Here is an 18,734-nt window from a genome sequence, read left to right as displayed (position 1 = left end):
TTAATCCTTAGAAAGTTCAAGCGGCATTTAACAACAGAAGATTTCCTTAGCTTTAATTTAGGGGCCAATCTGGATGATTATATATTGCCTGGTTGGAATCTGATACCTAAAGTGCATAAATTGACAGAAAAAGCTAGTGTGGCGATGGAACCGTTGCTGGGCACGCTTTTCCTTTCCAAAGCTACGAATTGATTTAGGTGGTCTTTTCGTATTTCCTATGGTTTACAATAAGGATGATAATGAAGTTTACATTGTTCAGAAAGTATTAAGGACAGCAGGGGCAGGGTTGTCTTTATTTATCTCCGTTTTTTACTTTATGGAAAGTAAACACAAAATTCAAGAATTTGCTTTGTACAAGGAGGCTGTCACAAGAAGAATGGCAAGATATTCTAATTGATTAGTTTTAGTTTGGTAAAATAAATCCAAAGTGTCCGGCGGCTGCCGGTTACAGTTTGAACAAATTGCGCGTGATGTGCAATGTCGTAAGCCCTCAAGTAAAGACGACATAATGCTGTCGTCCTGATTCTGCTGTTATTCAAACTGCAATAAGCTCGACCAATTTGTAACTTTTTTAATTCGTTTCGAAAAAAAAACTGTTGATATCGCTCCAAAGCATCTCCTTTGTTGTTTTAATCTGTTACGTGTAGACCTTATCCTTTGTTAAAACCTTTTCGATATGGACAGGAAACAGGGCAGCTGACTTTCAAGTTAAAACAGGTGGGGATGTTGGAAGTTTTTGGACTTATGAGGTACAATTATCTATTCATTAAACATGGACTGGTGTTAGTCGATTTAGGCACGTAGGTCATTTCGCAAAAGTCTCACATGTATCCCATTTTCTTGGTAATTTTTATTGTAAATTAGCATTGCAGTCACTAATATTTTCTCTGGTTTTGTTGTAGCCAGTAGAAGGAATCACACGAGCGACATATACGTTTGCATCGGCTAAAATTAAGTCATCATCCCTTAGGTTGAAACGCCATCAAAATACTTGTTAAAATTCATCTCGAATGATATTTTTCTGTTAGTCTTAATCTGTTTTATCGGTGTGGAGTGTAAAAGACGTTTATACTTGTGTTCAAACTATAATAGGCAAAATCCGTTTACCACTAACAGGATTCATGAGCACTTTCTAGTCTCCTGCTCCAATATTCTAATAGGCTGATTTAGCAACAGAACGGGAACGTCAATTGACGACTGCGCGCGCAAATCAAACAACTGGCTTGACCAATGGCAGAGCTGCAAATTGCGCACCGGAAGTCGAATTTAGTCCTTTCCCCGCGCTTTCCCGTCGTCAAATGACGTTCCCGTTCTGTTGCTAAATCAGCCTAATATTTCAGCAGCAACGAAGAAGGGTATTTTACATGTGGCCGAGTAGAAGGAAATAAAAGCAACTAAAAGTTCAACTGTGCTATTTCGCTCAGTTTGAGTCTTCGCAAAATAATATTTCTACTCTTGTTATTCGTAATTGGTAAATAATAGAAGAAAAGACTTGGTAAGGTGTACTACCCACATCTGCCGCCAAGTGAAGGTTACCCGTACGGAAACCTTTTCGTGGCTGCTTGCGCATACTAGTGTTGTAGTCTTGATAATGGACAGCAGACAACACAAAAAAACACAAGCTTACAGGTATTGTAGCTCAGATAGATTGGAAAATATCCCAGGTGGAAGCTGTTTAATTTTGTTGCCGGACAGCCTTCTGCAAGAATAAGGTTAATTATTTTAACTGCGTATCTCATGACAACAACAATCAGTCAACCAGTTTAGTGGCAGCTAGGTTAGTCATCATCATCATCATCACTTTTATTTATACACGGTAAGAACAATCAGGCTAAATATACAATATACAATATCCCAAAAATGTTTACAAACTATAGAATTAACGGTAATAGCATTTCAAAGATGAATTTTGAAATAACTAACTAAATAAGATTAATTTACAAAATTAAAGTCTGTTTTCCTTAATGCCATGTTCGAGCTAGAAGTTAACAGTTTCCGAAAGACAGTCAAAGATTTTGCTTGTCTTACATCAGTGGACAAATTGTTCCACAGAACATCCCCGCTGTAGCAAAAGCTATATCTATAGTAATTGGTTCGTGGCAAGGGAACTGCAAGCTTGTTTTCAGAATCTGTAAGGTTATAAGAATTAAATAAATCGTTGTGTAGAATGAATTTTGAAGACATGTAATCAGGTGCAAGGCAATTCAAAGATTTATACACCATCACAGCCTCCCTTGACGACCATGAACAAAGTTTCTTCTGAATTTTCCTCGTTAAAAGGTAATTTTTAAGTGCACATATTGTTCATGCGCGTTCCATATTTGTAACAGTACATTAAGGCTAGAGTTTTGTACTTTAATTGTTATTTCCACCATTGTCCTTGTCTTTTAGCAATTATTTAAGCACGATGAAGGGACCCTTTTAGGGTTAATGCAGAGGCACCTTAAAACTACAACACCAGTAGCATAATACACGGGATGGTGACTTTTTAAAAGTAGACTATGCACGATCCAAGAAAGATTTCCAAGACTAAATTACGTAATAAGTAGAGTGGTACGGAACCAGAAAAACAAAGTCAGTTGTGTTTTGTAAGGGTTTGTGGAGGAAGGGAGGGATTCAGCGAACATAGGTAAGTTGACACTTACGCGAATTGCTTGGTTCCATTTTATCCTCTCCTTAATTATAGTGTAAAAAGTTTGGCGTTCTGTAAAATGTCTTTACGAGCTTATTTTTTCGTTGTACGACAAAAACTGCGAGATCTCAGTTTTTGTTCCATGTCGTTACTACGCTTAAAGGTCAGTACGGCATAAATTATTTTCTCATTTGGAAAAGATATACCTTTACATGTTATATAGCAAAAAAGTATAGTTTAAGATCTGAAATGATAGCATTTGCTTATGGATGCATTATAGAAACCGCGCTGAAAAAGACATAAAGCACGTACGTTGGAGCATTTCCTCTTTCATTTCGAAAAGTTCACTTCTTCCTGAAAGTCGGAAGCTCTTAGTGTAGTTGAAAGAAGACACCATAGTTCAAGGATAACTATAATATGAGTTCAGAAAACAACAGTATCGGTGCTCGTGTTTATTAGGTTTATGTACTAAGGGAGTGGAGAGTAGGAGTGAAGGGAGGTGTCTGCCCAAATCATCTCCATCTCTGTATTCTATTTTACTTACACCCTGTCTCTATGTTACTGTTAGTCATATTCAGTATCACTGTTCAAATCCATCATGCTTCGCATGCTAGTCCCGTTTCATTTTCCTTTTCGTGCGGTTCTGTGGTAATTTTCCGGTAGGTGCAGCTCAGTGAGGACATATGCTTCTGCTTTTCTATGCTTATGGTTGGTCTTGTTTCTTTAAGCCCTGTTATTCAAATGTCTTCATCCATCTACTGATTGCAGCCTTGTAATTGTTATAATATGTTTAAAAATAGGCAAGTGGGTGCTCTTCAGCCTTAGATTTTAAGGTTAGCAATGCATTGTGTGATTTAATTTGAAAGAGTGCTTCGACTCCATTTTCTTTCTTTTAGGAATTATTTTTTATTTTATATTTAAGGGTAATGGCAAAGGGATATTTAATACATTTATTTATATTATTGATTGACTTAAATGTAGGTGCTTCCTTCTTTAGAAGTCCATGAAAGATGATGTGAAAATTTATACAGTGCATGATGCAGGAAGTGCTGCTTAGAGAAAGAATGCTACTTTGACCTAGTCAACGTGAAGAAAGTCAGTTCAAGAAGTGGAGGGTGATGGAGATGGATAGGATGATATGGAGCTACAAGAGACTGTACCCAATACGAAAAATTTCTGAAGAATTAATTTTTTTTCCATCGACTGTATAAGTATATTTTTTTCATAGACTGTATATAAATATTTTTTTAAAAACCAGGTTGCAACTGCTTTGTACTCTTTTCTGTTTAATAAACATGTTATTTTTTATTACATTTTCTTAAAAAATAAACTTTTCCTTTTCATTGAAAGTACATGTATACAAATTATTAACAAATTCTATGTTTTATTTTTATTTGCCTGGATGGTTTCCATGCTACCCATTAGCTTCAGCCAAATTATGGTTGGCCAAGCGGTCTAGCTGCCCAGTCATAATAAGTTATAGCTGAGCAGCCACCCGCTTGGCCTCGATGACTGCATCTTTAATTTTTTTGGGCCTTCTCTTTGAAGCGTTTTAGTAAACAAGAGAAACAAAACTTAATTTGTTTCCACGTTTCAACACACAATTACATTTATATGGCGATTCACAAAACTAGTTCCGTATAACGACCTCTTCAGTTGATCGTCACAGTATTCAAAATAACATAAACTACTTAGCAATGCATGAAAAATAACCTCAAGTATTAATGAGGCTATTGGGTAACAACAGTCCTTCGGATGCAGAAGTAGTCCCATTCACTTTTTGAATTCATTAGATTAACTTCCCTAATTTTACTAATCAGAACAGACTTCGTGATTTGTCTTAACATCGTGTCAAATCCTGCTGTTCTTTTTGTATCTTACATCTTCTTTCTTCTATTTCCATTGCAGCCAGAGCACCTTTATTCTCTGTTTCATCCTCTGCGGACAACTGTAAAATACAGGACCCCAACCATTTTATATATCTACTACTATTAACATATCTTGGACTCTAAGATAATAAGATATGATGAGCTCATCAGCGCCTTAAGTTAACAAAATGTTGAAAGCCTTGTCTCATCAGAAGCTCAGAAGGCAATCAAGGAAATAGGTCAAGGGAGGGGAAGTCAAAAGCACAAAATATATAGCCGGCGGGCTTCGGAGACAGAAGTCTATTTCCACACTCGTGTCGACGCCATTATTGTACTATTTGGATGAGCTGTACGTGTCATTATGTTGTTTGAAGGTGCTTTTTTCTTACTACAATAATCTGGTACCTTACACTTTGGGACCATAACGCTTTCTGTCACAGGAGTTCTGTAGGGGCTAGCCATTTTGAATTTCACACTTCAAAGCATTGAGTAAGTACACTTGGATACACGGTTTCCATGAAAATATGGAAATTATATTACATTGCCTTGTATTGGAAGCAGATTTTTTACCTCTTCTTTCCTTTGTTACTTGAACTGCTAACGTTGCAAAGTTGGCAACGCGATTGTTTGATTGCGCTAGATCTTTATTTAAAAAAAGTAACGTTAGGAAAGCGTTCTTTCCACGAGCTTTGCTAACGCAAGTCAGCATTGAGTGACTAACGCCCAAAATACCTTTTCGGCTCTGCACAAATGTGGCTGGAAAAAGTGTACCGAAAACGATTGATTACCTCTGCCTTAAGAAAGGATTTATTACAGAGAGATTGACTAGATGCTAGGATATCTAAGTTAAGATATGAATTGTGCGATTTGAAAAAAGAGGACTGGTTTGAATTATGTGGCACTTGTGTGGCCTGCAAGGATGAAGGGGCAGAGGTTGGAGTTTAAGGAGAAAGAAACATGGTATGTGGATGAGGTGAAGAGGGTAAAAGCGATAGTAGGAACTGTTGTTTGGACTAGGACAAGATAATTAAAAGTGGAATACAAGCAATGGAAGAGTCTTCGAGGTAGAGATTATTTATAGAAGCAAAGAATGAAGAGGCAGGTTAGAGGCGGCCTGTTGATTGTGTCTGAGATTAGAGAGACTTTGAGGCTTTTCACGCGGGGCTTGTGACGGAACGGGATATGTTGCACGAAAAGGACTAGATAGCCAAAATACCCAAGGCAAGGGAGGATGAAGATAGTATGGCGTTCCAGAGGAAGTGCCGTGGGACTCGACTAATCTACATAATTTCACATCAAGAGAGGTTTCTTTGGAACAACGCGAGGTACTAAATTGCGGGGATGGCCTTGTACCTAGAAGATATGGTATTACTGGTGCAAGAGAGAGACAAAGAGAGGTGTAGCATCAAACAGAACTTCCTTTATTGCAATATTCTCATTAAATAATTAATTAACGCATCGTGAAGCGACCAGTAAAATACTCCGCCATGCTTAGGGACGCATCAGTGCACTGCAGGCTTTCCTTATAATTAGAATACACCAAAGGGGCCGGGACCGCTCCTCTCCGGGAGGCGGTTTTCTTTCGGAAAAAATTGTTTGGGGTATACGGTCCAGGACCTTTCGGCTCCGGGACCCGGGTTTTTGTTTAAAACCAAGTATTAGTGTATGCGTCCGGGACCGTTTGGCTCTGGGGGCCTGTTCTTTGTTTGGGTCGAATTTTTGTTGGTTCTCCTCCAGGAGTCGGTTTTCTTTTCTTTGGAACGAAATATTATTGTGTTTGCGGTCTGAGACCGTTCGGCTCCGGGAGCCGGTTTTGGTCATGTACGGTCCGGGACTGTTTAGCTTTGAAGGAAAAACGAGGCGTTGACGTTGTCACCGCTGCTCTTACTTCTGTTCGCAACGTTCTTCAGAAGCCGGAAACTGTGTATGACCTTAGGAGGCTTCTGCTTAGACACCCAGATTACTTCCAAGGTGATTCGACCCAGTTTTTTTGTTTGGGTACCATCCTACTTTGAAGCTCTCTAGTATCTCCACCTTTACTCTGATCCTAACATATAGCATGCATAACATATACATCAATCTACAACACAGCATAAAATTTTTGGCGATCGGAGTAAATGTCACGTGGTTATAGTGCCACGCCTCTTTGGGGTCTGAGTCGAAATTCTGCTGTTGCCGGCATTTTTGTCGTCAAAATCTATCGGTTACATATAGGGCGCATTAGTGCCTTGCGTTGAACAGAGTTTCACCAAAATAGCAAAGACCCGATGCGAGAAATTCAGCGGTTTTTAAATTTGTATAGGCAATAGCATGATTTGTAGTGATATTTGGCATAAATACCACGAGTGATATTTCAAAATTGTTATACGAAATTTGAGACAATTTTGAAATATCACAAGTAGTATTTATGCCTAATATCACGTACAAATCATGCTATTATTTGTTTATACTACTAGCCACAGAAGGTTTGTAATTTCCACATGTAGGTATTTCAAATTAAGCTGAAATAACACTGCTCTAAGCCAATCAAATTGCAGAAATTTCTCATGTAGAAGTATAAAGGTCATAATTTATGTGAAAATGATGAGCGAACTTTACACGATTATATCTAATAAACTATGAGATTTATCCCCTTTTTTTGGAGATCTTCATATCAAATGGGTCCTTGCAAGTCAGCAAAAAGCTTTAGGGCCGTGTAAATACGCGCGATTTCGAGCAATGCAAACATATAGGAATTATATTTTTAGCTATTTGTTGACGTTTGTCAGCGTTTCAGAGTCCTTCTGCATTTGCAATATGTCCCATCGATTGAAAACATTGCTGACGCGCCCTCCCATTGATTGTTTATTGTCGAAGGAGGCGTAGGCCCGAGTTTCAAGCGAGGTTTGGACCACAGATTTTTAACTTGATGTCTTTTGACAGCAACTGTCGCAGAGGAATGGATAGAAGCCTGTTGTCTCATTACTCGCCTTAGCCTACTCCGTATTCTTCAGGAGTTAATGTTTTCGCACAAACGATACAGATGGAACATAACGTCTATGTCTTTCCACCTTTCGTTTTTGTGAGACCTTTGTTGCGGTACTTTTTTGATCAACGCCCGAGTGTTTCGCTTTTACCGTCATTGTCCCTCTTTTACAACGGCATCGTTATCGGTGAGCAATACTCCAAGCTTTGGCAGTAGATTCTTTTCTTCTTGGGAGGAAAGGTGATCCGGCCGTATTGCTTTTCCCTTCCCGCACCTGCCCGGAGTTCATTGCTACAATCCTGGACAAAAGTCCTTGGGACAGTACTGAAATATTCATATTTTTCTGCTATTTTTCGGTTCCCTCTTTAAAACAGTGCAGCGTTTTCGAAATTTTCTTGCAGTTCTCCCTCCCCCACCCGATACAAAGTTGAAAACGGGAAAAAATTCTGGATACACGAGTCCAACATGGTTTGCAGGGTGAGGGGAGGGGTTGGACCTGTGTAACTTGGAAAACTCCCCAGAAATGCAAAAGTGTCCCAAGACTTTTGTCCATGATTTTATGATTAAAAAGGGACAGATCTACTCACAGGGACCACTACATCATATTTTTCTGAGTTAAACCGTAAAACTGATTAGTATTCAACTTTCGACTTCAAATGAAAAGTTTACCGGTGCGTGAACCTCAACGAATTGAACTAAAAAACACGAGAAAAATATACTGTAGTGATCCCTGTGAGTAGATTTCCACAAACGTGTGAGTCAACACGGTTTCCTTCAAACCTGCATTGTATCGATCGATCGTTTAGTAAAGTGTTCAGATCAGAACTGCGTTGCAGTTCGATCGAATAATCTTTGCTACCTGGTGATTGTAATCATGTTTAAATGTAGTTAAATTGAAATAAAAAGCTAACTGTCTGTAGTAGCGAAAATACTCTATCATGCCGTTGAACTTAGAATCGCAATTGCGAGGTTTTGATCCTCGTTCCTTTGACTTAAGAGCCCAATGCAATAACCACTTCGCCACATTGCCTGTAGTGAAAACTAGAGTAAAATTGAACTTAAATCCTGTGACGAAAAGTCTGGAATATGTAGCGAAATAAGCCTTCGCTATAAAACTGAAATCTGAGAGGTTAGAATACAGATCGACGGCTAATTCTGGAAGTTGTCTCTGTCAAGGCAATGTGTGTAGTTTGGAAGTTAGTTCCAAAGACTTTAAAATACTGAAAAAATGCTACTGACTGTAACAACGTGTGATATACTGTAAGAGACTGTCGTCACGCAATTCTTGATTTCACGATCGATGTTCGCTGTCTATAAAAAGTGTTATCAGCCATAACGTAGGCCCGGTAATAACCTCTGTGAGTGAATCATTGTAAAATAAACGTATCGTTTTAAAAAAGCTTTCCTTTAGATTGCTAATAAATCCTTATGTGTTTAAAATTGCAAAGTTTGGACTCGCTGTAATTGCGCGTGACCTCCTGTGAAGTCAAAAACTATTATAGTTTCACGATCGATGTTCGTTCTCCATAGTGCTATAAAAAGGTGTTATTAGCGATAACGTAGCCCTGTGAGTGAATCATTGTAAAATAAACGTGTCGTTTAAAAAGCTAGCCTTTAAACTGCTAATAAATCCTTGTGTGTTTGAAATTGCAAAGTTTGGACTCGCTGTAACTGCGCGTGACCCTCTGTGAAGTCAAAAACTATAAGAGATTCCAATCCTATTAAATGCGCAAAATAAATCAAGACAGAACACGTAGCTGCGTTTTGAAAACTCTTTATTACACAAGTCCTCTAACCTACTACAGCTTTAGTGAAAAATAGCATTTAAAAGTTAAAACACTGTGACTGTCAAGTAAACTCTCGCAAGCAGTGTTAGTCGTACACCATCTTAGGACCAAAGCTGCTTCCTCTTCTAGCCATCGCATTTAGCTGACGTTGCGTTAAATGAATGGGTTCCTCATTAAAGTTCACACGTTTCTCATTTCCGCTGTCTCTGTCCGGTGAGAGTTTTAATGTAGATGTATAGCCTGTCTTTCCCTGTTGTTTTCGCTGTGTTTCTTTAACTTGTTTTGCCACAGGATGTTTCTTCTGTATTTTTGTTGGTCTGTTGCGTTTAGCCCCTTGTGTCTGCCGCTCTACTTTGCGCTTTCGTGAATGTTTAGATTGTAGAGGAGATTCGCTTGGATTTTGAATTGTCGCCTCTAACTGCGGTTTGTTCTTTGCGGGTGTAGTACCCGTGGTTATCTTGGGATAACTGTGACAGTTTTCAAACACCTCTGCGACTACCTGTTTGTCTGAAGGAGTTTTGGGTTGATTGTCTATCAACAGATACCCATAAGGCTTTTCGGTTGCATTCACATAGGCACTCATAAAGTTCGATTTGTCTTTTGCAAAAATCCGTTCTGCTATTATATCCATCTGCTTACGATCACTAGGGCTACGAAAGAGGACCAAATACTGAGCATTCCTGCTGATATCAGTGTTGAATTTTCCTTTGGGAAACATATTTTGCAGCAATAATATCACACTCGCATTGCGATGTCTCCCTTGAGTGAATAACAGCGAAAGTAGTGGACTATCTGTGGCCTGGCTCATGAGGTCATCAAACACCAACACGTTGTTAAACTTGGGGTCAATTTCCCTTAGACCTTCGCTCAGGTCTGGTAAACCTTGGGCAAACTCTATCTCATCACCCAGCGTTCTTTGCAAAGTTGCATAGCAACGTTGCCATTGGTTATAAAACCAGTAAATACGCGTAGATTTCTTGCTAGGGTACTTGATACAATTCTTTGTTAGCAGCTGTTCAACAAAATATGTTTTCCCGCATTGATTCGGGCCTACTACCAGCATCGAGAACATGTGATTAAACTTAAAGTCCGGATAGGGTGTCATCTGTAAACACGGCCTTGCTTCGATCTTGGCTACTTTTCGTGGTTGCTGTTTAGTACCTTGATGCCCACTGGGTTGCTGTAATTGTGGGTTCATGCTCATAGGATATTGTGGCAGTCCTTGTAAAATTGGATGTGTATACAGCCCTTGAGGATGAACTCTTGGTGAAAAGGAGGGAGGCAATTGACGAGAAAATAACGCTGCCTTTAATAGCGGTTGTCGTTCCTCACTCGATAACTTATGCACTTGACGTAAATGATCTGCTAAGTAAAGCAAATCCTGTCTATAAAAAATAGGACACATGCGTCTGAACTTGTAGGGCATGTTAACGCAATGAAAACTTAACACACAATGATCGTAACACAAGAGTGCTCGTTGTCTATTTATAGTATTCGGGTCGATGTAGGTCGATGTAGGCCGGTATAGGACGATGTAGGCCGATAAAGGACGATGTAGGCCGGTATAGGCCGGTGTAGGCCGATGTAGGTCGATGTAGGCCGATGAAACCACGATGACTTTAAACTGCTTAGAACTTTACGATAGTGACACACATTTTATTCCAATTTTATCTGCAGACTTTTTCCGCACGTTACAAAATATGTTGCAGACTTTTTCAACGCGTAATGAAATTAACTGGCAGAGTTTTACTGCATTCTTTTTTACTCCTCATAGAAAGAAATCTTCATTAGCAGTCCTTGATCCAGGTTTTGTTTCATGGTTAACTGGTCCGCCAATTCTTCACTGATTTTGTCCATAGTGTTATAAGACCATTGATCTGGGGTACATTCACACGTATAGCTCACTTTGCTGTGTTCCCTGGAGGAGGTCTCTATTTTGATGAGAGAGGTCTTGGGTGTTTTTCTCTTCTCAAGGATGGCATTCAGGCCTTGATACAATGGGTAGACGACTTCAAACACTAAGTTGCGGTCCCCTTGTTTGCTAGGTGTCTGTCGCTTTAGATCCACCACATACAAATCTGTGTCTCCAATTTTGGTATAAGTGGCTTTAAACTTTGGATAATCTAGAGCCAATTCCATCCAGGAGAGTCTATCCTCGTTCTTAGCCTGGCGTTCTCTCTGCTCACGTTCAGCTTGCATTTCCTCTAGATCTCTATCCCAATCTCGCTGTTATGCGGGAGTCCAATCGTCATACCCTCCTATCCACATGATGATTTGAGATAAATGATAGATAGAATAGCACACCCCTTTGTCTTATACCTCACCTCAGGCTTTAAATAGAATGGATTTGTGTCTATCATTATCAGTTGTACGTTCGATTGCCTGGAGGTAACATGTCTGTTATGGGTGGTTCTGTAGAAGCACTTTCTACCAAGACTGGTAATGAACCCACCGAAAAAACTATGCCTGCCAAGACCAGGTTGAAGGGTTATCGACAAAAACTGATGACGATCAAAGCTAGAATCAAGTATCGAGAGCATACCCTCAAAGGGTTCAAAAAACATCTCAAGAATGGTACGTTTCCGCAAAGAATGAAATCTATAAAACCATACCCAAAAATGAGTTCCCCCGAAGCTCAAGCTATCGTCAATGCTGCCTGTGATCAAGTGCAAAGTGTCATTTTGGATCAAATGATTCAAGAAGAAGAGAAGAAACTCTCTCAAGATCAAGACAGTTATCAAACTATGAGGAAGCAACAGGAAGGTGATCGTCAGCAGCTCAAGGCCCCTAAAAAACCCAAGAAACCTACAGTGGCTCAACTCCAGCAAGAGCTCGCAGACTTGCAGTCAAAATATACCCAACTTTGTAGTAAATTAGAAAACAGTCAGTGAATAAAACACACCGTGAAATCAAATCATGACTTGTTTTTTATTGATCTTGCTCACTAGCTGGTTACAATAGGTGCGAAAATTTATACAGCAGTAAAACGTAAACGTCCTCCTTTATACTCGGTCTTCAAGTGAATCTTGTATTTTTTGCCATAAACCATAGTGTTTTCTTTAGGAAAGTAGATAGAGATGTACCATCGACCCTCCATGTTTCTTGTTACTGGTGGATTTAAATGCTTGACTGTAGGTAGATACTTTACAAATCCTGAGGATGAATCGACTGAAAATAACACTAGACCATTCCTCGTCATGCCTCTGTAGGTCCCCTGCAAGCCCTGCTATAAAAGACGACGAATATAATAATTCACTTCTTTTGCCTTGGGATCAATGTTGTCGATGCATTCCGAACCTACAAACGTGCGATTGCCGTTGATCTTGTTTTCTATCATAAAATGTTCCTTTAGTCCCATCTGACCACATGGGCAAACATTATACTCCCCTGGTGCAATTGGTCTTGATTCCACAAAAATCCACTCATTCAGGAAGTCGTCACCCTCACTTAAATGTTGCAAATGCAGATGCAAATTCACGTTCTGCTCTCGCATTTGATCTTGTCTTTCCATATTAACTCTCAAGCTATGACTACGTTACACAGGTTGATGCCAAGATGCAATGATTGGAAAAAGAGAAACTGTCTAAGATTTATACTCAAAGTGATCCCCAGAGATTGTCTGTATACTTAAGCATGGAATTCTTTCACTATGACGTTGTCAGGCAGGCTTGAGCAAGTCTTTTGTTCGCTCCCAATGACGTCAACCACTATTGTGTGCAGAGATTAGTCTGATGACGTCAATCGCTATTGTTGTTACCTCTATCGACGTCATGACGTCAAGGGCCATTGTTCTCGTGCATGAGTGTGATAACTAATTTAAATTCCATGCACCGTGATTGTATTTGGGTCATCAGCCATTTATAGCTTAACCAATCCAGCATGGCTGAAAATGATCGTGATAATGACACAGTCCATGGAAAGAAAGCAAAGATGGGAATATTTGTGAGCACCCCTAGACATCTTGTTAAAGGTAGAGGTAGTGGAACTACTGCTTGCAATGAAATATAACAACGTGATCTCATCGGGTACCCATGATTTGTAATCCAACGTTGAAGTGCTCGCAATAAAGCATCACTCATAGACATCAACAAACTTTCACGCCAGGCAGCGGCACGTAGTTGTTGAATACGTAAATCCAATTGAATTTCCTCCACAGAATCGTTGTTACCTACCACACGATCCGCTAATTCCGTCAAGTCTACAAAGATAACCGGGTTGTAAATATCATAGCAATGATAACTGGACAAACGTTTGTCTTGCCAGTACGAAAATTGCTCTAAATCTTGCATGGACACTGACTGCATCGTGACTGATGTGATCACCTCGCTCAATCGTTCCACACTTTTATTCATTACAAAACCCTATTCCCTTGGGATAGGGTTAGAGTGGAGACTGAGCATAGGGGCAAGGGACTGGGTAAACGGCTAGAATGGAAGGTCTGTGTAAACTGTTAGAATGGAAGGTCTGTGTAAAGGGTTAGGTAATCAGCCACACAATTTCTTCACACACGCTTTTATTGAATCAAAAAAATGCTTGTCTTAATTTACATTATTTCTTACATTTCTATGCGCACATATCCAAAGGGATATGATTTTCCTGTTGATTTGTCCACTACACGCTTATCCCAGTTTACACCAAACACTTTGACTAAATCTGTTAATCCTACTGTTTTGTGCGTATTATCTCTTACAAAGTGGTCTTTGATTTCAATCGCCATAGCTCTTCTCATTCTTAATGGATTGCATAATTCCTGCTTGATGTGATGTAACATGGAATCACAGTTCAATACCTGGTTGATTGCATAAGAACTCTTTGTACCTTTATTCTTACATTCTGACTTTCCACCTGCAATTTGATAACTATACGATTTTGGACCTGCTGATCCAAACTCTACAATGGTGTCTCCTTCTAATTCGTCTGTCATTTGCCCTAAGAAAATGCCTGTAGGCACAAATGGCTGACCTTCTTTCCAGGTGTAAATGATCGAGTCGGTATCATAATACAAGACTTGTTCCCCTAACTTTTCTAATTCGTCATACAGCTTCAAGCGAGCTAAAGCGGTTGTGAAACTAGCTATGAAAATATTTGTTTTCCCTCCGCTTTCACAGGCATCTTCTTTCTTCATCACGCTTACTTCCATCACATCATCATTGAAAATACGAGTTTCTTTCACAATAAGTGTATCATCATTTAACACACGGAACCAAGTGTCAATGTCTTGGATGGCAATGGTTTGAGTTCGACGTTCGTTTTCACCAAATTTGCCCCAGAAGCTGGAAATACAAAGAGGGAAACAATCAAACGTCTTTTTAATTGTTATTCTTAGTCCTCATTTTTATTTTATAACTACCTGTTCAGCATAAGTTTCGACAGCTGTTTTCGTCCTGGGTTTTTGGCTACGTTGTCTAACTTGATGCCTTCTCTTACTTGAAAATCGCTCACATACTCGTCTTTTTTCTCTTCTGTATCACAATGACTTGGCCAACCGCTCGCCTCTGTCTTGTACTTTAACCAGGTGTTGACATAAGGAGTAAATAACCCCTCTTTTTGTTGATCTTCAGGAAAATGCCAGACTTCATGAATTTTTCGGATACGATATCCCTTCTCCACTGCTTTCTGCAACTCCGGGGTACACCATGTACCTGTCATTGTTCGCTCTTTGTCTGTGTGAGCACACATATTGGTCCGCTCAAACCAGGGACGATCCAATTGATCCTCTACACATTTCGCACACAAGGGAAACATGAGTTTACCATTCAGCTTCACTGGAAGTACTGGGTGTAGCAGTTTTTCTGGGGCAATTACGTCAACTTTAGCTAGACCAAAGTAATTGTGAATGTTGTTACTCTCAGGGTTTACTATAATAGTAGGATGGCCAGTAGGATACGTTCCATACTTGTTGATTGTTGGATACAAACTCGTGAAATCTTCATATAGAATCTGCTCGTTGTCCTCAGCTTTGTGATAACATTTTACCAACCCTGTTCTACCCCCATAAAATGCATCACGTGGATCAAGTGGCGAAACCCACGTCATGGTCTTTATCAGCTCTTTCAGGTCATTGTTGTTGTTGACTGCTTTTCTAAAGTCGCACTCCCAGATTTCTATCACCGTGTAACCTGCTGCGTGTAACAAGTCAGTTTTTCTAAGTGTTGCTTGATACATTTCCTCCACGGTGCGATCCGGGTGATGAAAGGTCTTTTTGTGGCGACCGTTTGGCTTACATCTCTTGCAGCCATGAAATTCACAGCTGTGAAATTCATAGACGGTTTTGGTGATGGGATCATAACCATCCACTTTCACTTTCCCCCTCTTTACTTGGATCACTTGTTCTCCACCATTGCGTGCGTGTTTGATACGATTTCCACCCAGTTGTTTGTCTTGGTAATACAGCCATTGAAATGCGACTTTACTCTGACTCGTTTTCAGACCTCCCCAACCATGTAAAGGTTCTACGGCAATGGTTTTGGGTTGCATTTGATGATTTCGCCAAAAGTAGTGACACGTGGAGGCAATTGTGATACACTGTAAAAGAGGGTTGAACCCAGCATCACGTTTGGTGTCCTCTGCAAATTTGAGACAGCCTTCTTTCATGAGTTGGACATCGCTTTTGCAATACGATAGTAATTCATTGCGAAAGTTCCAAACCTCTCCTCTCAATACTTCGTTTGCATGCCAAGTTTCACATTCTTTTTTCTTGTCTACCTTCATATGTTTGGTGTCGTAATAACTAAGGTCTGGAATCGTGCCTTCATACTCTAAATTCTCCAACTTGGAAAACTTGTGAGGAAACCAGCCTTTTTTCAACTCTGTTAGTCCAAAGGTCTTTGTGAAATTGGTCAGCGGCATATTCAGGAAGGAGAGAGAGTCTTTAAACACAAGATTTCTGTGCTTGAAATGTAAAGCTTTGGTGCCCGTTGCCATGATTTCAGTCACTTTCAAGTTCATCTTGTAAAGCGCATCTATCATAAAACAGCCATCAAAACCTTTCAAATTGTGAAAGAAAATACATAGCTCTTTGGTGTCTTCTTCCTTCTTATCTTGATTAGACCAATCGATCATGGTTTCAATGAAAGCTTGGATACACTTGGTACCCCAATGATGATAAATAGTGTCATCGTCATGTCTTGCATAACAGATCAAAATAGGTACGAATGTGTTGCTGCTATCCAGTAAACATTCCACATCAGCAAAGATCATGATTGTGCTTGGCTCCCGTTGTGACGTTAAATCTTCTTCTTGTTTTTGGTTTCTTCTCACTTCACGATCTACCACGTCCTGTGTAATAGCCTCCAAGGCTACACCCCTTTCTTGCAATTGCTGTATCGCTCTTTCACATAAATCGTCTAATCGTTGCTGTTCTCTTCTTCCCATTATTTCTTCCATAGGACTACCATTGTTGATAGCATTCAATTCGTCAACCTTTCTTTTACGTTGTTTCATCAAATCATCAATTACTTTCTGTTTAAACTCATCCTTTGCATCCTCTTCTCCATACAATTCTGTAGAGTTTTTCTTTCTCTCTTTTCTGCTTTTGAAATTCTTTTAAGGTGCGTTTAAAACATTTTTCCTCCTCAGATGTGATGAAACATTTATGTTCGTAAATGTTGACATACTCTAAGCAATGTTTACACATAGCATGAAGACATTTGTGGGATGTGTCTTCTTTTACTTTATATGTCACACCACAATCTTTGCATTTACGATATTGATCACAAACACTTATCATTTTCACTCTGTCTGAAAGATCCTCGTTCAACTCATCTTCAATTAATTGTGTCATCCTTTTTAAAGATGGGTCTTTATAAACTTCTTTGATCAGGTGATTTTGAAAACAGACTTCACCATAAAACTCACGTCTACAAATGATACAACTTCTATCTGGTTTTACCCCAAAGGTAAAATCTATACAGCCTTCGTCGTCATCCGTCTTTCTTCTTAAACAACCAGGGCAATTCCGCGCTTCACAATTATGATGGGCGCTATTTTCTGTATTGTATCCCTTACAGCAGCGATAACAAAAGTAGCTGCGATTCATGAAGCCTGGGATTGAATACAGACCATCATAGTGAGCTTTCAAATCTCTTTTTTCATCTTCATGCACAGATTTCACTATAGCAATGATCTTCTTAGTTTCTTTAAATGCGTCACCTTTAAAAATCACGCCACCTCTACAAGCGTCTACCACAATTATTCTGTAGCCTTGCGGACCAAGGTAGTCTTGGAATTTGTCTATTTCCTCCAAACCACAAAGACCTTCAGCTACACCTGCTTCGTCATGTAACCTCTTAGCTTCTTTGAGTTGTTGTGAATTTTTTCCACGATCTTTATGAATATTTTCAAAAGTGTTGTGTTCACCAGCTTGACGTTTGGCATATTCACGCATCACTACAATGGCTCTTGCACAACAGAGGGAATCTTTGTTTTTGATTTCACAGACACATCTAGATTCTTTCACTAAGTGACTCCAAATTTTCTGACCTGGACCACCGCCTGCTCGTTTACCTCCTTTCATCTCAGGTCGGGTGAATAAGACTGAGGCTGAAAACCCTATATTATTAGTAATGAACTGCGCACTGTTTAAAACATTGAAAAGTTTCTGCAACAAAGCTTGTGCATACGCGGCTCTCCCTGTGAAATCACCCACTGGTACGCCCCAACTCTCTCCAGTTAAACCCTCTTTTCTGTGTTCACGGCTTCCTATTTGCAATGTCATCCAATGGTTATCTGGGATTTTGAGGTCTTCGACCAGCTTGTCAATTCCAACTGCTATGGCATGTGTTGCTCCAATATTCAAATCTTCATTTTCTTTAAGTCCGCGTTTTTGATCTAACGTGAGAATGAACTTCTGGTTCACCACGGTATTTTTCTTCCAACGTTTGGCTGGACCCAATTTCTTGAATTCAGCTACATAGAGTGGATCTGGACCACCACCGTATGTGTCAGTGGAGTCTTCTGATTTATCAGCTACCTCTTCCTTAGAAACTTTTACATCAGATTTGTTATCTCCTTGATCAGCCCCACGTTTTTTACCTTTAGTAACTTTTACACCAGATGTGTGATCCCCTTCATCAGTCTCGTGTGTCATTCCACGAGTAGTCACAGCCCCGCCTGTCTGTTCCTCATTACCTAATCGAGGTACCTTTCCGTTTTGCTGCTTCAGAATGGAATTTTTTAACGTGGGCAGTCAGTTTGTCCTTCCTCGAAAACAACTTGTCACAGTGTAAACATGCAACTTTCAAATTAGTTCCACAATATTTCTTATGACGACAAAAGTCAAATCTGTTCTTATACTTCTTGCCACACTTTGGACACGGTCTCGGATAAGTAATCGGCATGGTGATAGCTGTGATCAGCACAACGTATCGTAATCAAAATGAATTATCCCAGAGTTGTCCCCTTTTTATACGCTATTGTAATCTAAAAAGATGACGCCATCAACTAAAATAGAAACAAATTCTGCTGAGTCAGAAAATCAATGT

Source organism: Porites lutea, chromosome 1 (assembly GCF_958299795.1).
Source record: "Porites lutea chromosome 1, jaPorLute2.1, whole genome shotgun sequence".
In the NCBI taxonomy this organism is placed as follows: Eukaryota; Metazoa; Cnidaria; class Anthozoa; order Scleractinia; family Poritidae; genus Porites; species Porites lutea.
Note: the sequence above shows the minus strand (reverse complement) of the source record.